The sequence below is a fragment of the Megascapheus bottae genome, chromosome 25 (assembly GCF_031878675.1).
Source record: "Megascapheus bottae isolate mThoBot1 chromosome 25, mThoBot2.hap1, whole genome shotgun sequence".
In the NCBI taxonomy this organism is placed as follows: Eukaryota; Metazoa; Chordata; class Mammalia; order Rodentia; family Geomyidae; genus Megascapheus; species Megascapheus bottae.
Genome location: NC_143533.1, coordinates 6673736 through 6697051, shown reverse-complemented (window position 1 = coordinate 6697051; position 23316 = coordinate 6673736). Strand labels below are relative to the sequence as shown.

General features: G+C 40.6%; 1 long non-coding RNA gene across 1 annotated transcript in view; it reads left to right on the top strand.

Annotated features, from left to right (window-relative positions):
• LOC150046300 (uncharacterized) overlaps window positions 1–23316 on the top strand; it is a 297256-nt gene that overhangs the window by 129632 nt on the left and 144308 nt on the right. Inside the window, exon 3 of the long non-coding RNA XR_016539603.1 lies at window positions 10753–10887. This is a non-coding gene — a long non-coding RNA (uncharacterized LOC150046300). The remainder of the gene's footprint in view (window positions 1–10752; window positions 10888–23316) is intronic.

Here is a 23316-nt window from a genome sequence, read left to right as displayed (position 1 = left end):
AACTAGTTTACATTCCCACCAGCAGTATAATAGGGTTCCTTTTTCTCCACAACCCCACCAGCAACTGCTATTGTCTGAATTCAAAATCTTGGCCATTCTTGTTGGGGTAAGGTGGTATCTTAGGGTTGTTTTTGTTTGCATTTCCTTTATGACTATAAATGATGAACATTTTTTCATATGCTTTTCTGCCATTTTAATCTCTTTTTCTGATAAGTCTCTCTTTAGTTCCCTTGCCCATTTATTGAATGGTTTGTTGGGTTTTGGGGGGGATTTGTTTCTTGAGTTCCCTGTAGATACTGGATATTAAGCATCTGTCAGATGTATTATTAGTAAATATCTTTTCCCAGTTGGTTGGCTGTCTCTCTACTTTTGCGACTATGCTTTTATTTGTACAGAAACTTTTTATTTTTTAGGTAGTCCCATTTGTTGAGTCTCTCTCTAATTTATTGTGACCCTGGGATTCTGTTCAGGAATCTTTTGCCTGTGCCTATGAGTTCCAGTGTCTCTCCTACTTTATATGTAGCAGTTTCATGGTTTTCTGTCTGACATTGAGGTCTTTGATCTACTTTGAGTTAATGCTTGTGCATGGCAAAAGGCTAGGGTCAATTTTTAGTTTTCTGCATGTGGCTGCCCAGTTTTGCCAGCACCAATAGTTGAATAGCCTATGTTTTAATAATTTTTCTATTGTGATTAATAGAAGGGTTACATTATATTCACCAGATGGAAGGTGCATAACTTCACAAACATTGATAACCTTTCTTATGACATGGTCCCCATTTCCCTCCCCCCTCCCCTCTGCTTATCTTGATTTCCCCCCTTCCCTATCCAATTTCAAATAACCAATTAAGCACATACATGGTGAAATATTGTAACAATATGAGATAACCAAGGGACAGCAAAACAGATGAGAGATAATATATTAAGGACAACAGTCACTCATTATATGGCTTTTGTTTCCTTATCCTGGAGGTCCTTATATTTAGTGTCATACTATTTGGCCTAATGTCTCTAGATTTTGTTCTACTGTAAATCTCTGCTAGAAGAGCCCAAGGTTTCTACTGATTATGACAAATGAGGGAGACTATTGGGCCTATGTTCCTTTGAGTCTGGCTTACTTCACTTAATATGATTTTTTCTAAGTCTTGCCATTTTTTTTTCTCCAGCACCATATATCAGTTTTACTTCTTAAACTTCATGTGTAGGGTCACATGCTAAGAATTCTCTATGTCTAGCATTTCTTTTATATATATATATATTTTATTGTAATTAATAGAAAGGTTATATGATATTTGCCAGGTAGGAGGTGCATTAATTCACATACATTGATACCCTTTCACATGTCTTCATCCCCATTTCCCTCCCCCTACCCCCACCCCTCATCTTGTTTTCCTCCCTTCCCTATCCAATTTCAAATAGTCTTGCCATTTTTTAGGAAGACAGCTTAGTGGGATCCACTTGGTTTTGGAGAGGAATGATGGAGTTTCAGTCAGGAAGGAAAGAGGAAATCAAAGACTGAGAAAACAGGTGGGCAGGCAGGAACAGCAGTAACTGGGGAGTTCTCACTTTTCTGGAGGAGGAAGAAAAATGGTGAGGAAGAAGAGAAGGAGGAGGAAGAGGAGGAGGGAGATGGGTTTGAGTCCAGTGGTCTCAGAAATTCCATTGACAGCCAGACTGGCTTGATGGGGTTTATAAGACCAGGAGGACTCCAGCACTAGGTGTTAGGCATGAAAATCTTCGGCAGTGTTCCAAAATTTTAGTAAAAAGTTGATGGCATGTGCACACAGTACAAAAACTTGGGCAGAATGAGTCAGTGAGTAAGCCCCAAACTCAGTGGTCCCCTTTGAATAGTGAGACTCTGAACTGGCAACACTCCAATGATGTGACAGTCTTTCTCTGAGATCCCAGGATTCTCTAGAGATGGGAATGGATGCTGAGCTTCCTCACAGCCATATGGCATATGCTTTTGCTAATTTCATCGGAATTTCAAGGGAACAGGTGAGCTAGGAAAGCCGATGTCAGGGTGATGTGAGTATCATTCTAGACATCAAGTAGGCAGACTCCTCAGAGGACTGAGCATGGACACATGATGCTGGAATGAGCAGACCTTCTGGATAAGGATGCTTCAGTGCTTCTCATCATGGAGCTCAGTAAGGGACACAGGGACACCTTGCATATATTTTCTGCATTTGCTTCACACTCAAATTTTTGCTAGTCCTGGGCTTTGAACTCAGGGCCCGAGCACTGTCCTTGGGCTTTCTCAAGGCTAGAGCTCTACCACTTGAGCCACAGCACCATTTCTGGCTTTTTTCTATGTATGTGGTACCAAGGAATTGAACCCAGGTCTTTGTGCATTCTAGGCAAGCACTCCACCACTTAGGCCTAACTCTCGGCCCTCAAGTATGTTTTAAAAAATGATGTGTCTCTTTTTTCTCGGAAACTATGATTGTAACACTATTCACTGATAAAGCTTGTGCAAACATGAGTTTCTTTGATCTCTTTCATATTGAGATTTAGGTAATAGGAATTTATAGACAACAATTTCTTAGAAAAAGTTCTTTCAACCTCCAATGAGTATATTATTTTTTTATGTAAGAAAGTTTCCCCATTGCCCCTTGAACGCCTCCCAAATCACTTTAGTCATTCTGGAGATAGAGATAGCAAGAGAGATAGAGAGATAGAGGGAGGGCACTGAAAGGCAAGCCCTTTGATCCTCTTTGTTAAGAAGATTTGTTTGGTCCTCAAAGAACCTTCTTGTTATGGTCTTGGGGTTATGGGCATTGAATCAGGACAGGAGTCACCCTTGGTTGTTGGGGCTGCGCCTTTGACATGGAGTCTTGGGTAGCTGGAAGGAAATTGTAAGCTTCTTGATTATGGGAAGGTGATCTGGTATTTAAATTTCTAAAGTTCATCAAAACCAGGCTTCAGCTTCTGACTTTTTACCCACTTACTAGTTGACCCTTACTTATTATAATTACTACATAGTTTAACCTTGGCATCTGAAAATTATCATCAAACAAGTTGCTATTTTTCTTTTAAAAAAATCACTGTTGTCTGCATTCTACTCTGGGGATTCTTACTTAGTTTAAGCTGCAACCGAAACATTGGGAAAAAAATCAGATTCTAATTTCCGTGTACAGTTTCACTGTGTAATATGACTGTATCATATATTTATTATGTGTTATATTGATGGGTGATAGTACAGATTCCAGATAGGGGCTATTATGAAAAAATGCGGCTATAAGCCTGACACCAGAGGCTCACACCTGTTCTTGTAGCTATTCAGGAGGCTGAATCAGGATGATCATAGTTTGAAGCCAGCCCAAGCAGAAAAATCCACAAGACTCAATTTCCAAGATAACCAAGAAAAGCAGCTGAGCTAGAGGTATGGCTTAAGTGGCAGAGGTCTGTCTACAACAGGTACAAGTTAAGCAAACAAACCAAACAAATGTGAGGGCCCAAGTTCAAATTCTGGTACTGGCCAAAAAAGCAGCTCTATTCTTGACAGACCTTTAACATATTTCTTTAGGCAAGTGTACTTTATCTGTTGTTAGTATGACTTCCTTGGCTTTGGTATATCTTTATATACATTTCACTGTAATTTTAGTTTCAGCTTTTTGTTTTCATATTAAAGTTCTGTAAGTCTAATAAGCATCTTATATTTATGTTTTTATCCAGGCTAAATATATTTATTTGGACTGTTAGTTCATTAACATTTAGTGTTAAATGTATCTTCTAACTTTTGTTTATGCTTTCTTTTAGGATAATCAATTACATTTTGTTATTTTATTTCACCCATTTTTTTTTAAAAAAGTTTATGTTCCCTTATCTTTGACCTGGAAATTGAAATCAGGATTCTCTTTGGACATCTTCCCAGGCAATTCTTGGCTTTGTCCACGTGTCTTCCAGAGCTCAGGGCGGATCTTCCTTTACTTCACTTAGCTCCCGAGCTTATGCTAAAGAACAGTTGCCCCAGACCCCAGACCTGGTTGGATTCAGATTGTGTGTATGCATGTATGTGTGTGTGTGTGTGTGTGTGTGTGTGTGTGTGCGCGCGCGCGCATGTGTGTGGGTGATATAATTCATAGCTTCCTGCTAGAAAGGAAATTAAGATTTGTGATAGAATGCTTAAGAAAATTTGCATTAAACTTTAATGAGATTAAGACCTCTTCTGAATTTAAAATTTTAGACCTTTAACACCCTTGAGAACAGTATTACTCACAGCTCTGAGCGACATAGTCCATCTCTTTTCAGTGAGCACTGAAACGTACGGTAGGCCTGGAAGTTTCATTTTCCGCCCATCACCAGTGCAATTCATGAAGAGGTTGACTTCTTCACAACCTGAATACTTGCACATCTATCACATTTCTTTGTCCTCTGCCAGAGAAGAGTAAAACCAAATGTTTGTTCTGAAATCCAGCCTTTTCCTGACTGGGTTTTCCTAGGGACCTGGTCTTCCCCTCTAAATCCACATTGGATTTCTTTTTTTCCATATATTTTTTATTGTAATTAATAGAAGGGTTACATTATATTTACCAGATAGACGACGGTGCATTACTTCACAAACATGGATACCCTTTCTCATGTCTTGGTTCCCATTTCCCTCACTCCATCCCTGCCCCTCATCTTGTTTTCCCTCCATTCCCTATCCTATTTCAAAACCAAATAAGCATATACACAATATATCAGATAACAAGGTGAAATACTGTAACAATATGAGATAACCAAGGGACAGCAAAAGAGATGAGAGATAACATAATACATTAAGGACAACAATCACTCATTATATGGCATTTGTTTCTATATCCTGGAGGTCCTTTCATTTAGCGTTGTCGTTCTATATGGCCTTATGTATCTAGGTTTTGTTCTATTGTAAATCTCTGCTAGGAGAGCCCAAGGTTTCTACTGATTATGATAAATGAGGGAAACCATTGAGCCTATGTTCCTTTCAGTCTGGCTTATTTCACTTAATACGATTTTTTCTAAGTCTATTTCCTTACAAATGGAGCAATGTCGTTTTTTCTGACAGCAGCATAGAATTCCATTGTGTATGAATACCACATCTTGTTGATCCACTCAGCAACTGAGAGCATCTGGGTCCACACTGGATTTCTTATATCTCCTTTCTTCACGAGCTCAGTACTCTACACTTAGCCTGGTCCCTGGTAGGAAAGCACCTTGGAATGGAATGCCAGGGTGACAAGTTGGCAAATGAATTGAAGTTCCTTTGTCACAGGGGAGGGAAAGGAGAGGTGAAGGAGACATCCAGTGGGTCCATTCTTCACTGGCAACAACACGGCGTTGTATGTAGCCAGACTGTGTTTTTCTACCTGAATTTATTGAGAGTCTAGAATCACTAGAGGTGATTAACATAAATTTTCAATCTCTGTTTCTATATGTGGGTACCACATGAATGGCACAAAGACTTGTTTTTCTTTACTACGCACTCATATTTCTTGCTTTTGAATCTTGGCTCACTTGGGAGTCAGGTTTTTGCTTTGTTGTTTTTCTTTTATGGCTGATGTTAGAATGTAGAGTTATACTTATGTGAGACAAGCATTCCACCACTGAGATTCACCCCTGGCCCTCTGAAACTTAGTTTTATTAATCTGTAAAAATAGACTAATAAGCCTATTGGAGAAAATTGTTTATTGAAATTAGATGAATGAAGAATACAAATGCTTTGAAAAATTGTTGGCACCTTCTAGGTAATTGATAATGTTTAGCTATTAGCACCATTTTGTCATGAATCCAATGGCTAGCTAGATCCTTATAGGAAATTTCAGAGATGGGAAGTGGACTGGATATTTGTTGAACTATGCACTGCAAGCCTCTTCCAAATGATCCCTTCCAGCTCAACTCTTCTTTCAAGAAAGGCCAGGGGGATCCACAGTGGGTCAGAACCTATCATGGTGCAGGATGAAGTGAGAAGTAGAACTCATGTCATGTTGTGAATATCAGACATCCACAATTTTGTTTCTTTATGCCACTCCCGCTCAAAACACAGTTCTTGGTACTCTCCGTTGCCCCCAGCCCTTAGAAAAGCTGGAATTACAAGCCTAAGATTCTGTGCTTGGCTTAGATTAAACACATTTCATTTTAAGAGCATCATATAAGCTTGCATTTGTTTTTCTAGCATCATTACACTAGTTCAAATAATATCAATATCAATACCATCAGATTTCAGTGTTTATTACCTTGGTTCTCCTTATTTGTTGTCCTAAGAGAAGCTCAGGGAAAACATGTGAAATAATTTTTGGGAAATTCCTCAGATTTTTTTTTTCTGAAATGAAATTTTCCTCCTAGTAGGGCATTATCGGATAGTATTATGTATCAGCTGACATCTCTAGTGGTATCTTATCTAGTAGATATGCAAGTATTTATGGCTTTTCTTCTTACATACTTCCCCTTCTTTTCTAAATAATTTTTGAATCTGTATTTCTATTTTCCTTGTCTCGTCAAATTCACTTTTTATATTGTCATCAGGATTAGCTTTCTAAATTGCCAAACTTTGGCCAAGCCTATTGCCAAATCCATTCTTCCAGGCCAAAGCCAACTCTGACATGGGATATTAGCCTACCAGCATGTTCCAGCATTACAATTGTGTTTTAGGCAAGGAGGGCTAAAGGCTTCTAACTTTTCTAGAACTTACCTGTGCCTCTCCCATGTCCTATATCCTGAACTACTTATCATTATTTTAACTAAATGTCTAATCGCAAGCTTTGTGTGTCTTCTTCCACTAGCATGGAAACCCTACAAAGACAGATGCTGTGTTTGTTTTACTCTCCACTGGGTATATTTTGGGCCCTTCAAGCAGAGTAGGTCCTGGATAAATATTTGTTGAATATATAAATACATAAAAGAGACAGAATGAATTTTTCTGCTCTAAATGAGCTGTGATCTGATTGATAAGCTTTTTTTTGCCTTAAATCAAATACTTCTACATAAGCAAGCAATCCCAATACTTGCTTCTATTTTGAAGAAAATCTTACTCAAATATGCCATATATCTTGGTCACTAAGTGTACCTATCTTCATCCAGACCTAAAAAACAAACTCACATGCATACAGGGGCCTCTCCAGCCCAATCCCTGCTGCAGGCTAACTTTCCCTTACACAGTTATTTTGTTCTAATATGTGCATAGTCTGCCTCTAACAAATGGCTTTAATAATGACCATCTCCAGAAGGAAAAAAACAGCAAGAAATAATTTTTCTTTTTAGTGTAATGGCACAGGCCAAGGCCATGAGTCAAAGGGTTGACATTGATTTGTTTCTTCCCAGAGGTTGCCTTTGCTGGATCTTTTTTCTTTTTGGGTGATACAGCTTATTTTTTTCTGGTATCCCATTTTTGAGCTACCTAGCAGTAGCCTTAGCCTCCATAAAAAGCACAAAGACTCCATCCACCCTCCTCCTGGCCCCCCTCCTCCTTCATGGTGGTCACACCTCGATGCTCTGACTGCCAAGAGCAGATTCATCAATGACAATAAATAGGGGTACTAATGTCCACATCACTCACCCCGTTGTGATGGTTGAGAGACGCCTTTGGCTTGGGAGTCATCACTCTAGGTGGGTGTTTCGTGGAATCTGCTCATGATTCTTTGTCATTTCTGGCCAAACATCACAAGACAGACTTTCAGTAGACTTGACGGTTCAAAACAAAGATGGATGTGGAAAGTGCAAGGGTGGCTTCCCCTGCCTCTCATAAAACTCAGGAATAAGTAAAGAGAGGCAGAGAGGGAAAATGGCAACCCATATTTACTTTTTAAGAATCCAATGCAAAAGACAGCTGCTTGCTTTTAGAGCTGAAATTCTCATGCTTCTAAGTCTGTGGTGTCATGGTGCACTGAGTCTCCATTCTTGCATGGAGGGCACTGGGGCCTGATGCAGGCAGTATTTTGAAGGCTGGTTCATTTCTAGCAAGGTTGCTGTTCTTGGCTACTTGGGTTTGAGACTAGCCTGTGAAGCTGCCTTCTAGGAGGAAGCAATAAAATCAGATGTCACTGTTCCCACAGAGGACAGACAGAAACTAAGAGAATGTATTTTATGGCATTATCCCTTGATGTCCTCAAAACTATCCTACAAGGTAGGTTTTATTGTTATATGTGCAGCAGAGTAATCTGAGTTCAGTGTGGTCTGGTAACTTTTCCACAGGCATCTTCCTCTGAACAGTACTGACACAATTTTTAATTCATGTTTGAGGAATTCCAAATCTAAGCTGTTAAGTACTACTGCACGCCTTTACCTAGGAGAGAATTATAAAGGTGCCAAGTAATAAATCAACCCCATTTAGTCAGGGGAGGGCTATGCTTTGACCTCCTTAATCCCCTCTCTCTAAACAAATCTAGAGCTGGGAGATAAAAGAGCAGTCTTCCCTGGGGAAATTTCCTGTTCCCTTTCAGCAAAGAGAACTGTGCTAGAGGGATTTTTTTTTAATGCCGGTATTGCAAATCTCTACTCTTTCCTGTGCATGCTAACTCACAAGTGGAGGGTAGCTTTCCCTCTCTGGAATTCAAGGTTGGAGTTCAGGAGCTGTAGGAAGGAAGAAAAGTAAATAGCCTCCTCTGTGGATGGTTATTTAAGGGCAGTTTTATTTTTCTTCCTTAATGCTGCTGGATATTATGCAGAAGTCCCTCTAAAAGAGCCTCCTGGTAAACATAAGCTAGCTCTTTCTATCTAAGGGATCAGCTTAAACATACTGTGGAGATGAGTCTGTATGACTGCAGACCCTCTGATAGCAAAGTCACCATTAGCAAAACCTGGGGGGAAAGAAGGAAGCCTGGGCTGGTATATACATTAAATTAGCCATCCGAGGGCTGTATGTGAAATGATGCAAACTACATTGCCAAGTGCAGCACTGAATAATTCCACCGTGCATTCCTCTAATGAAACCCAGTTTCCTTGATTTGGTCTTTCTTCACAGAAGGGAAAGTAAAACATGATAGCATATTTTAAAGTGTTCAGTATACCTTGATCACTAGACTGTGTATTTAAAACCTTTAAGAGTTGCAAAGAGAAAACACTGGTGGTCTTTTACAGGTAACAATGAATGTCTTATACATGGTCAGAAGGAGCATCAGAGCAGTGGACAGATAAACCACCCATCATTAATTAACATATAGAGAGAATTAATGGATCACACGCTTGAATAGTTATTGAGCTGGTTATGCTTCTAGTATCATGTGATCCTAGGCTGAAGTGATGGTTCCATACTCAATCTCCTCTCTTCATACCTCTTTTCTCTCCTTTCCTCTGTGTTAACTGTAAGTTCAGCAAAAGGGAGAAAAGAAACATTAAGCTTTTGCGATCTCGAGATTCCAGCTCTTCAGTTGCCATGGTGCATGAACCTAGTCCTCAGCCAGTTGTGTTGGCCAGATGGATGGTGTGGCCAAGCTTGTACCACATACCAATCTAGGGGCTGAGAGCAGAAGAGAAAGAAATACCAAGTTATAGTTTCCAGAAAAGAGTGAATGGATACCAGGTAATAAACATATCAACAAAGTCAATATTCAAAACCAAAAGTTCACTAACTCACTAGGGCAAGACAAAGCAATGCTTACAAATGCTCTAGTTTGGATTTAAAGAGCTCACTAGGAGATTCAGATCTTCATTCAGGAGTTTTGGTATACATAGTTAGGAAATCCTAACAAAGTCACATGCAAAAATCTGTTAAAATTAGTGAGTTTTCCATGGTTGCAGAATATAAGAACAGTATACAAAAATCAATTGTGTTTCTATCTTCTAGCAGCAACCCAAAAGGAAGAAAATGCCATTTACAAAATCATCAATAATAATAAGAGACATGAATAAATTTAACCAAGGAAGTATGAGACTTTTATACACTGAGAGCTATGGAAATATAATTGAAATGAAGGATCTCTATATAAAAGGAAATGTATATCCTTTTTATGTAGATTTTTTGGGGGACAATTGATCTAGATATTTAGCTCATCAGAATGTTGGATGCCCCTTTGGTATGGTTTCAGATGAACTTAATACTCATATAGAAATGCAGAGGACTCAAAATATGCCTCAAAAAAATCTTGGAAAAAAAAAAGAGGCTTGAAAGAGTCAGGCTTCCATACCTCAAAATCAGCCACAAAAATATGGTAATCTAGAAGACAGGATGATAGTGGTATAAAGACATATAGGTTAGTGGAAAAAATTAAAGCCCCAAAATTAACCTTTACATTTACTACAAAGATATCAAGGTAAATTTAATGAGGTACAGAATATCCTTTCCATATATGATGCTGGGAGAATGATATCTACTAGGAATAAGAGGAAGTTATGATTACTTAATGTCCTATGCAAAAATACTTTAGAGATAGATAGGGGATACAACTAAATTAAAGGTTGCATTACAAAAACCCTTCAAATAAAACATAGTCCTAAATCTTGGTGACTGTGAGCAGTCATTTTAGTATGATGCCAAGACATGCAAAACTTTTAAGAGTATCTATAAATACAAAGTGTATCTATAAATATAAGAAAACAGAAACTTTTGAGTTTCAGAGTTTACTCTCAAGAAAAAGAGTAGACAAATAACATATTTCAAGGATTTATTTCCAAACAGTATATGTGGTGAAATGGCCTATGTGTAGAATGCATACAGAAATCTTATGATTCAACAACAACCTGATTATGACTCAAGACAACCTGATTTAAAAATTAGCAAGTAACTTGAATAGACATTTCTCCAAGGAGGTTAAATGACAATAATCACATGAAAGAATTCTCACTGTCTTTTGTCATTAGGGAAATGCAGATTTTAACAGTGAGTCGTGTAGCAGTTTAGCAAGCATGAGGGAAGCAGGCACCATCAGGCATTGCTGGTGGGAAGTCTGAAGATGGTGTGACCACTGTGGAAATTGCTTCAGTTACTCATAAACGGTAAGCATAGAGTCACCCTTAGATCCCAAACTTTCTCAGTTTATGCCCACAAAAGTGTAAGAACATATGTCCCCACAAGACAAAGCCTTGTACATGGCATATTACTCATGCTAGCACTGGAGATCAAACTAATAACTCAACTATTCATTTGTTCATTGAATAAACCAAACCTGGCATATCCATAAGCTAGGATATTCTTCAACCACAGGAAGGCAGTGATGTTCTGCTACATGCTAATGCCTCAGTGAAACCTGGACACATTCTACTAGACATAGAAGAATACATTATATGATCCTATTTTAATGAAACAGCTACAATAGGCAAATCTGTAGAGGCAGAAAGTAGATTTGGTTTCATTGTGGCCTGGGGTAGGGGAAATGACTGATAAGGGGAATAAGATTTCTTTTGGAGATGGTGGAAATATTCTGGACTTAAGCATTGAGGATTGTATAGTTCTATGAATATGTAGTAAAAAGTATTAAACCTATATGCTTTAAAAAGGTGAATTATATATATGACTTGTATTTCAATAAAGCTATTATTTCTCCTTTGAGCAGTTATCTGAGAGTTTTATAAAATGAATACTAGGAAGCTGCAGTATGTTTTTCCAGGGATGAGGTCAAAGACGAATGGAGAGCTGAAGATTGGGGGAATGCAGTCATAATATTCACTGTATAGAAGTAGAAATAGAACCGAGTAACTTGAAGGGGTGGGTAGGATTGGGAGAGGACAATGGAAACGGTGACATTGATCAAGATGTAGTGTACTACTCCCAATCTGACACATTGAATTGAAACCACAAAGTAAAAAATACATTCACCAACTTAAAAAAAAAGCATGTGAGGAGGACACTTTGAGTCCAACATTTAGTAGTTTGTTAGTATAATGGAGTTTAGCCAACAGAACGTGAAGTCAAATACTGACTCTGTTTTCAAGGCTGTATTCTGTCTGCAAAATGGCAGGTAGGAAGGGAAATGCCAGCATGGGTAGGGTGTTTGCAAGGAATGAACAAGATAGAGGGCAAGAGGAGCCAGTTGATCACAAGTGATTCAAGAGGAATCTGAGAGAAAAGCAAAGCAGGATGGTGAACTTGGGTAAAGGAAGGGCTCACCATTTTGGGGGGGGGTCTGGAATGTTCTTGATGATGCATGACTCCTGGACTTGGGTATGTTCCTGTGACAGAACCAAGGGACAGTGGCACACCCCAGCAGATTCTAGCTCTCATTTCTCTGTGGTCAAAGCCATAACAGGCCCAACAAAAGGGACCGATGGGTTCCCAGCACCTGTGATGCTACTGGGCATTGACTGCAGGGCTGAAGCAAGGAACAAATACAAACTAATGGATTTGCCTGTGTATCTTTTGTTCCCAGTGGGATTTTCCTCTTGGAGTCAAAGTCCATTCATAGGAGAAAACTCAGTACAGTTGAGACCTACACATGTGTGTTCTGGGGAAATGAGGAAGTCAGGTCAGAGTGAGATCAGGAAAAGACCAAAGAGAAGCTGGTTCTGATGATTCTACCCCCACCACCACCAGGTTGTATCTCTAAGCCAATATTTATTTGACATTTACCAAAGTATCTCATCAATCCTACAATTTACCTCTGATTTACTGGCAACCTTTTTTATGGCAAGGATATGAATTAGAAGGAGAAATACACTATTATACTGTACAGTGTTATCCTCTGTAAAATTTGATTTTTCTTTTCTTTTGCAGTGAATCAGGCATGACCATATTCTGAGCCCTAAGGAATCTCTGGCTCACTGCTTCTGCGCTGCCAAGGTTCCCTCCTAGACCCCTTTATTTGCAGTGTTTAAATTTTAGTCAGGACTCCCAGTTCCTGACCTCTTGCATGTTCTTAGGGTTGATAAGGAAACTTGGAGCCAAGCTGAATCCAGGGTTCTTGTCTTAAGAGTAAAACTTGTAATCCTTTAATTGAATTAGATGTTGAAGAAGTTAAAGGGCTTATCTGAAAAGTTGTGCTAGGCTTGGTGATGAATAGATGGAGAGCCCCTGACTGGTCCTTCATGGGCCACAAATCAATTACCAGCAATCTCACCCAGCTTTGAAAATACCTTGATTTATGATGCTAAGATAGTTGGCTAAATTAGAACATGCTCAGAAACCACAATGTAAAAGCTTATCTTCTTAGCAAATCTCTTTGGCTTCTCAGGTGCTCTTTTGACTTTTAACTCAAGGTGTAAATGGGCTTTCTGTTTTAAGAAAGAATCTTTCTGTTCATAATTGAACAGAAATCCTATCTTGAGTGTCGGCAGCCTAAGAGGTCAAAGATATTGTCTAACCTCGTAGCATCTGGAATGCACGTCCAGTTTTGATAAGAAGCTCTTGCCAAGGATCTTAATCTGCTTGAGGGATGGAAGCATCAAATGTCCAGCAGCAGGGGTGGTACTGGTGTCCTGTAGGTAGGTGGATGGCGCTGAGCACCGGGGGAGTTCCTGGGATGACCTCAGCAGGGCCCTGGGGCTCAGCACACTCTGAGTGGGGCTTGTTTTCTAAGTCTGGTTGCTTGTTCCATCCCCACTGCCAATGTTCTCCCTGTTGTCTTTTCTGCTGATGTAGGTCAGGAATGGTTTCTGCTTGTTTTCATTGAATGGTACACATGTAAATAAGGAAATGACTTTCATGAAGGAAGAGGTTTTACATCTAGGTCCTGGAGTCAGAAGTCAAGATATGTGTCTTGCCAGCCATAAAGAGGAATGGCTTAGGTTAGGCAGGGAACAGGGAAGGAGGGAGAAACTCTGCTATGCTTTCTGCTGGAAGGGCAAACAGCTAGTGTGAGTAATGGCCTGAGGCTATGGGGCAGAGATTGCCTCCCTGGGGATGGTACGTCCCTAGGTGTGAGGGGATTAGAGCAGGTGCAGAGTGGCTGGAGTGTGAGAGCCCAGCAAATCTCCCTCCTCCCTCATTTATCTGCTTTGGATTCTGGATTGGCTGGTCTTTCAGGTGAGTCTCTCCCTGTCTCTAGAAACGGGCCTCTATCCCTGGCAGTCAGTAACATGACAATGTGACCATTAAATTATCATTTATATCTGAGAACCCTGAATGTCTGGTCTTTGGTTTCAGAGTTTGGATTTCAGAGTTTTCACTGAAAATGAAGACACCCATGAATCTTCCACCTAAGATGAAGATAAATTGCATGCTGGACATGGGATACCATTCTAAGTACTTTGTCCATGACTTAGTGGATCAGTGTAGCAACCTTCAAAATCAGTTGTTACTTCGATGATGAATTTATCCATGAGGAAACAGTCTCAGAGGTTACTGTCCACTATTGTGTATCCAGTGGTTTATTTATATGTGTGTCGTAATTTGAGTTGGATCAAGTTGCTTCTTCAGTAAGTCCTTATATTGCTATGAAGTTGACATATCTTTTGAGTCTCTTTTAATTTGATACTAATCTCCTCCCTCCTCCCTCATTTATCTGCTTTAAAATACAATTTGCTTTTCTGGAAGAGTTTCTCACATCCCTAGTTTATTTTAGCCTTTCCATGCCTGTGGTATTCTCTGTTTCCTCTACGTCCCTATATTTTGGAAATGAGACCCAGATTTGATTCATGTCCTTGTCATATTCTCAGATCTGAGCACTTGTCTCAGAGATGGGTACACAGTCTTACTTAAGTAGAGACAGTAAGACAGTTGGGATTTTTTACTGTGCCTTTAGGGAAAAACAGCCCTGCTTGTTTTCACAAGGAATTTGAAGCCACAACAATGCAAAATTCAAGGATATGACAGGTAATGTTTTGGCACTTAATGGGAGACAGCGTCAAGGGAGAAATGATTAGGTGAATTCAACTCTTTAATGAGAAAGAAAGTAAAATTAGATTGTTGTAGCTTCTTGATCAAGCTATATCTGTAGTCCTTGAATGTTTCAGATGTATGTATGAATAGATTTGCCTTGTGCTTCTGTTTGTCTGGAGAGGAGTTTGCATGACATCAGAGGGCTCTGTTTTATGACATCAGAGGCTAAAAATAGTTGACGCATCCAAAGCTTCTCATCCCATCTGATTTGTTTAGTTTTGAGACTCAGCACCGGCCATATGCCAGACTATAACTCATTATCTCACTACTACAAATTCAAAGCATCTTGCAGACTCCAGACAAGTAAGACCTAAATCTTTAGGTCTGGGAAACACACACAGGATGACTCCTAAATATTTATCCAGTCAATTCCACTTTGAGAGGCAGCAGGTGTAGCGTTACATTATGAACACACCTAGCTCCGAGATCCTGTCCCTGCCTGGCCTCGGATCTGGCTCCTGCCTGCCGGCACTTGCATGCCTGTCGAGAGACTATTACTGAAATGGAATTTGTATAGATTATTTTCTAGCCAACAAAAGAATTTCTTTGTTATTTATTTGCAGGGTCTAGTGTGCAATATAAATTTAGCCAATTTAAAGAGCCTGGCTCGCTGATCTTGTTAGAGAGAGCCAAAGGCTATTGTCTGCTGCTCACACCGAGATAGAGCTCCTGCTGGCAAGTCTCATTTCTAATTGCAGGAGGGTCATTTTAGAATGCAGGGAAGCTTCTGTTTCCCGCGCGAGTGGAGAGCAGAAGGCACTGATGTGTTTGGAATCCCCAGAGAGCTCATTGCTTCCAGGATACAACAAAACGGAATGTTCACTTGGTCAACCTCCTGCAGAGAACACCCTGAAATATCTTGCCTAGTGCATATGGCAGAAACAAAGCTGGAGACATCCTACAAGTGGCTTGAAATTATGTAGTTAAAAAAATATATTCATGGGGCCGTGAGTTTGGCCTAGTGGTAGAGTATTTGCTTAGCTTGCACCAAGACCTGGGCTCAATTCCTAGGTACCACATACATAGAAAAAAGCCGGAAGTGGTGCTGAGGCTCAAGTGGTAGAGGTCTAGCCTTGAGGCAGTCCAAGGACAGTGCTCAGGCCTTGAGCTCAAGCCCAGGACTGGCAAAATTTTATATATATATTCATAAGGGTGGGTGTGGTGGCTTGCACCTGTAATCTCAGACCCTCAAGGAGGTGGGTATTGAGAGGACTTTGGTTGGAAGACAACCTAGGCAAAAGTTTAGCTGAAACCTCATCTCACTAAAAACCTGGAGGTGGTAGTGTATAAGTCCCCAGCTAAGAAGGAGGAATCTGTAGGAGATTGGCAAGTCCAGGGCAAAAGCATAAGACCCTACCTAAAAAATAACGGAATCAAAAAGGGGTGGTGGGGGGGTATGACATAAGTGGCGCTTGCATAGCAAGCACGAGGCACTGTTTAAGTCCTGCTTCTGCTTAAAAACAACAATAGCAACAACAAAATTCATGAGACCCAGGGCTCTTTCCATCCAGGATGGTGGCTCAGGTGGATCACCAAAGTGCCTGGTGGGAACATGTGGTTGTGTGCAATCTCAGAGTGGCCTCACCATCCTTTTTTACCATCTTGTAAATCCCAATGTTTCCTATTTAAAAAATAATATATCAGCTTAGGATAATGGGTTACTTTACGTTTTAATCACATTTATTGAAAAAATACTTGGTGATCATTAAAACTAATTGAATCATGCTACTGTCTCATCTTTGCCTATCTTGGAATTAGCACATTGTCATACCTTGTTATTATTGCTATGCATGCCAACCAAAAGCCAGGGAAACTGGATGTTTGTTTGTTTTTGTTTTGTTTTTGGTGTGGGTTTTGACCTCTGGGTCTGGGTTCTGTCTCTGAGCTCTTCAGCTCAAGGCTATTGTTCTACTAACTGAGCCATAGAGCTACTTCCAGTTTTCCGATGGTTAAAAAGAGCCTCAGTGGATTTTGGTTTCCGCGCTGGCTTTGAGCCTCAATCCTCAGATCTCAGCTTCCTGAGTAGCTAGGATTACAGGTGTGGGCCACCATTCCTGGCTTGGCATCAGTTTTTTTAAACATTGAATGCATTCTTGTGCCATTAAAACTACTATAATCCCAGGTGGATGAGAGGCAGAGGTCAGGAGGATCACAGTTTGAGTTCAAGAAGGGGGAAGTCAAGCCAGTAGAGGAACATCTGTAATCTCAGCTATAGAGGAGGCATAAGTAGGAAGATCCCAGGCCCCTGCCAGCCCAGGCAAAAACTCAAGATCTTACCTGCAAAATAAAGCAAAAAGGGTGGGGAGTGTGGTTCAAACGTAGAGTGCCTGCTTAGGAAGTATAAGGCCCTGAGTTTAATTCCCACTATCACCAGGACAAACACACGACTTTCATTGTGCTATTTTCAGAGATGATGGACTATTCTATTATGTGAATGTACTACCATTTATTACCTTGCTCTCCTATTGTTGGACATGTAGTGGTTCCCTCTTCTCACTATAAGCCATCATTGGGAGTACTGGGTTAAACATTCTCATAGAAAACCATCAGTGCACATGTCTGCTGTGGGCTTTCCAAGGAGAAATGCCATTAATCTAAATCTCTGGTCCAAGGGTATGAGTGTTTATGAGACAACTAATACCTATTACCAAGGTTCCCTTCAGGAATGTTTCATATATCCTACTTCCACAAACAGTGAGTAAGTCTCAGCTCTTCTGTACACCATTTCCTGAACTGTGGATTATTTGCTTTTTGTTGTTGTTTGGTGTGTGTGTGTGTGTGTGTGTGTGTGTGTAGTTAGCTGGAAATAAGAGTCTCATGGACTTTTCTGCTTAGGCTGCTTTCATTCCTTGGTTCTCCTCTGGTTATGTGCTTTTACATGCTGTCATTCCTAGGGTCCCAGCTATTTCCCTGTTGATGTTATTCTAATTAAAAAGACAAAGGTGTTGAAATCACAAGGCATGGAGTCGTTTTGTCTATGACACCCAGTGTTTGGGGCTATCTCTTGCTTCTCCCAATAATTGGTTCTTCAAACAGTAACTGTTCCTAACTGTCTTGTGGTGCTGTGGGGTGACTGAGCTTAGCTTGGTGGGTCTTCTGCTACACCTGGTGCTGACTGATTCCACCTGAAACTAAATAACCTGAGGGCCTTCTCTGGGCTGGATGGCCCAATTGCCCACCCCAACCCCACTCTTGGTTGAAAATGGCTGTCTGATACGTGGCCTGTGCCATGTATCAGACTATCTCATTTCTTCTCTGTGTGATCTTTCCATGTTACTTCAGTTACTTCTTACACCGAGGCCATTTTCGCTGTATGACCTCATCTGCAAGATGAGAATTAACAATAATGGAATGAAGTGGCATACACAGGCATCCTGTGTCCCTCATGGCCTCATATCTTATTTAAATCTTGGATGTGGAACCTAAGCACAAATCTCACACATTCCATAACTATTATTTACTGAGGACTCTTGGCTGCTAACAGCAGGCCTTCTTCCTTCTGCATCACATGTGATTCCCTTGTCTCTTCTGGGAGGATATGTAAAAGATTCCTGTCCCTTCTGGCCTCATGCTTGTACTGGAGACAGATGTAACTACAGGCAGAATAATGTAGTAGACAGGGGAAATGCGTCTTGTCATGTGGAGTTGGGCTCCCTCTAAAGAGGGGTTTACTGATTTCTGATGCTTAGTGCATCTCTATATAGGTCGAAGGCTTTTGAAATATTTCCTCCTTTGTGTATGATGGGAGGGAGAATGGTGCAGAGGAATTTGAGGCCATGAAGGGATGATATAAAGAAGCAGCTCATTCTGAGCCCAAACAGGTGCTTGGGAAAGGCATAGGCTTTGCGAATGATGAAATTGTGGAAGAAGGTGACATGAGCCTGGAGGAGATCTTGTCACCTATTTTTTAGGGGGCAAATGACCACAGATCTCTTTCGTTAGCCTCGGAAATGGATCATTGTGAATTGGCATCTCAGACAGACTTCACCAAATAAATGCGTTTTCTGTGTTTTTCCCAGTGTTATCACACGCAGATTCTCACAGAATGAACACCTCTCACCCCCAGTGGACTCCAGTTTAACACGGAGGCTGAGCACCTCTATTTATCGCACAATATTTCTCCCTAGAGACTCCCACTTAAGTGGCACTGACGGGATGAAATGGTATAAACAGAATGAGAAGGCAGGAAGAGATAGGGAAAGTAGAATGAGAGAGGAGACACAAAATGGATAAGGTGTGTCAACAAGTTTTGTGTGGATCAATGAATGGGAACTGAAGTCACAGTGTGAAGACAGCCAACATCTACAGATCTGTCAGGGGGAGACAGAAACAAAAGGCAAGGTGATTTGAATCGCAGAGCCTTAGACGGCTTCAGTAATTGGAAGCAGCACCCACATCCTCAGATAACATGAGCAACAAGAGCAACAGATATGCTCATAAGAGAAGGGCTAGTTGATAGTTAGACTTCCATCTCCATCCTCCTTGCCTATCACAGAATAGTAGCTGAGAATCTAAAGAAAATGAACCAGGATGGCTCTTTATCTGAGCAAGGAGTATGTGAGGCGTGGAAGGACTCATGAAGCTCTGACTAGCCCTCTGGTCAAAAATCAGAAGACTTTAGGGCAGCAGCCTTGAGCTGAAGAGTTCAGGGACAGCTCCCAGGCCCAGAGTTCAAGTCCCACTACCAATAACAACAACAACAAAAGATTGGAAGACTTTTCCTGAAAGACATAGAAAAGACCAAGAAGACAAAGAAAAAAAATAGGTTCTATAGGTCCTTGGTATCAGTGGGTTTATAGTTCAGGGAAACCTCCATCAAGAAAATACTGCAAATGCTCAGGATGCATGGAGTATCAGCACTGTATGGCAGATGCTAGATTTCTTTTGCCATAATGCCACCCCCCCCCACATCTCAAATGGTCACCTTAACACTTCAGTTAAAGCACATTCATTTTTACTTTAGCTTTGGTGCACTGACATTTTTTTTACTGGGGGGGCATGTTTTCTCAAAATGAGGGGCAAGGAAACATTTGACATATCACACAACAATTTATCATAACGGAGGGTAACACAGGACTGCCCAGAGCTTCTCTATGTGAGGTGAGCTGTGCAATGCCTGTGTGGACATTTAAAGTGTCTGTTTTGAAATTTCTTTTGATTAATCTTCTTTTTGTTTTTGTTTTTACCATGCTTAGCAAAAAAAAAAAAACAGGTGTAATAAATCCATGGATACAGCAGGCTTGCTGCACAGGCACTGACATTTAAGATTACCTCAATAGATTGGTTTTGGTCCTTGAGGCGGAAGTTCTTGAACTGATGGATTCCAGCCACAGAGCCTATAATCAGTATGAGTGATGCGTGTGTATGCGTCAGTGTTCAGGTCAGTGTGTGTATGCATACATATGTGAGGGGGGAGGGAAAGGGGGTGAGGGAGGCAGAGAGATCCAGTGCTGTTGGGTCTACCTGCAATCCTAGTTACTGAGGAGGCTGAGATCTGAGGATAGTGATCAGAAGCCAGCCCTTGCAGGAAAGTTTGTAAGACTCTTATCTCTAAGTACCCACCAGAAAACTGGAAGTGGAGCTGTGGCTCAAAGTGATAGAATGCTAAAACTTAAGCAAAAATTGCTCAGAACCAGGGCCCAGGCTCTGAGTTCAAGACCCATGATATCTATCTGTCTGTCTGTCTGTCTATCTATCTGTCTGTCTATCTATCTATCTATAAAGAGAAACAGTACTCCTATCTTCAATTAACCAGCAAAAGGCCTAAAGTAGGGGGTATGGCTCAGTTGGTAGAGTGCCAGCCTTGAGTGAAAAACTAAAGGGACAAGTGCCTAGGCCCTGAGGTCAAGCAACCCTTCGGAAGAGATACAGACCTGCTGACAACTTGCTTTTAAAACTTTTGACATCACTGGACATTTTGCAGCAGCAATGGGAAGCCAACACACAGTCTTAGAGGTTGGACAGTGCCAAGCATATTGTGAGAACATAATATGTATTTATCAATGAATGCAAGAGTGAGTGAACCGTTTGCTGTCAAGAGTGTGTCTCCATCTCACACACATCCTTCTATCGGTCAAGAATGAGTTCAAACAGTGGGAGAGACAATACTTCGGCCTTCTGAGGGAAAGATTTGAGTCTTACAGCTAATACACATAGGGTAGGGCTGCTTAAGTGAGAGTAAATCCAAAAGTCATTTGGTCAGCGACTTGGGGAAACTTACCTGGTCTCTTGACATCTCTATTCTCCCATCTCTAAGAAGGAACAAGTCTGGTTCTCTTCCTGTCAGTGAAGTCCATAAAAAATCAATGATGTTATTCATTCAGGATACCCCTCAGCAGACCAGGCACTATATAAATAGTGGGTAGCATTAATAATAAAGATTTAAAGAAATAAATCTGTATTTCCACAAACAAATGAAGGAAGACTCCCAGAGGCACCTGTCACTTAGGAAAGGCTGTGTTGTCCTCCTGAACTAAAACACTTAAGTGTTTTAAATAGCTCCCCCTTTTAATATTCTGTAACATAGGAAATTGAACACACGGCTTTAGAATTAAATATTAAAATATTAAATATTAAATTAGACAGCAGAAATCTATCACAGACGTGAACCTGCTTGGTTTACTCAGGCCTCCAAGGTACTTAGAGAAATCCAAGCAGTTTGCATTCACTGAGGTCATTGCTTGCTTGCTTGCTTTAAAAAAAAAAAAGCCAGACACACAGGCACCATATACATCTTTTTATTGATCAGTGTGGAAGACTTGAATGAAATAGACCAAAGACTTGCATCTGTATTTGAAATAGCCTATATAGCATGATGAATATAGAGGTTACATTTAACAGACATGGCCAGTTATTCCAAATGAGAGAGTGTGAGATGCTTTGTCTCTTTGGCACAGGCCTGTTTCTTCTCGATGCTTCAAGACAGCGGCTCTATGTAGCCCCAGATACTGCAATTCTGGCACTGACTTTTGGGTAAATTCAGGCAGTAACAGAGGCCTAATAATCTTCTGGATGTAATCATCATCCAAGCTGCAGTACTCAAGTAAGTCCCTAAGAACCTGTTTATTCGGCGGATAAAATCTGGGGTTTCTCTACCCAAGGAAAACGAGTTTGAGTTTTATCTTCATTCTATCTGCTTTTCCTTGCTTGAGTGTCAAACTTTTGCTCAGAGACTCAAATTCCATCCCTGGAAATGAACCGATGCCAGATATTTGTATTTCATTCTTTAGGCAGGCCTCAGAGTTCCGTGTAAAGACAAAAAGATCTAACTCCACTGTTTTAGCTGTTTGTTTTGGAATAAATGCAATCATTTCCTCACCTGTTAATGAGGATGAATTAATAAATGTGATAGCAATCACAGTATGGGATGTTGTCATTTATACATTTGGAGACGTAAAGCAAATCACATTTCCACAATCCTAAGCCCAGAGTCCTAAACCCTGACAATAATTCCTCCACTGTACATTGGAAGGTGTAATAGTGAGTGGGAGGAGAGGTCTCTCCTTCAGATGTATACTGCCACAGTGGCTCCATGCTATCCTAGTGCTCAGGTGGCTGAGTGTTCTGATGTTTCCAGGTTTTTTTTTTTTTTTGCCAGTCAGGGCTTAAGATCAGTGCCTGAGCACTGTCCTTGGACTTTCTCAAGGCTAAAGCTCTACCACTTGAGCCTCAGCACCACTTCCGGATTTTTTCTGTGTGTAGTACCGAGGAATTGAACCCGGATCTTTGTGCATGCTAGGTAAGCACTCTACCACTAGGCCAAACTCCTGGCCCCCTGACGTTTCCAGTTTTATCCATCAGCATGTTCAGAATCAACTTCTGTAATCACTGAGGTGTGGGCCTTGAATCAGGACAGCTGATCAACCTTCCATTCTGCCTTATTGTGAGCCATAAATATCTGTTCTTATTCCACAGTTATTCAAGGTCATGTTAGTCATCAGAATTGCTCATTACTATTGAAATTCAAAATGGTAAGGGGCCTGTTCTCCATATCCTCCTCCAACAACCTCTGAGTTTTGCATCCTAAGGAATGATACAATGTTCTCTCAGGAACAGTAACCTCCTCATAGTTGTGCATTTTCCATCCAATTCTTTAATTAATTCAGTTTTCTTTGAGCTTGTATCTTTCTCTCTCCTGTGTTGTCTCATAGTGCTAGAACTATGCAAATCACAGTAACAACATTAAAAAATAAATTCACTGTAATTTCTATGTTAGACTTTGAACCCAGTCCTTCACATGTTATTCACTGAGAAAACAGTGAATCTGGAGCTGTCCTGAGTGCTGAATATGCATGGGTGCATGAGTCATGTCTGGTTCCTGCATTCTAGTAGCATGGAAATCTTGACCAGCCATGAACAACTACAGCCAAGACCTCCTTCTTTGTGGCCCCCAATTAGTGTTGACATGGTTTTATTTATTTTCTTAAATAAGGTTTTAAAAGCCTAGAGAATTTGCACCAGAGACTTCATATGACTACTTTTTACAGAACTTCTGCTATCTTCTGATCATTCCATTTTAACTTCTCAACTATCCTGCAAGATTTTCCATCATATCCATTTTATTAATGAGGAAACTGAGGTATGAAGTAGTGAACTGTCTTCTTGGAGGTCAA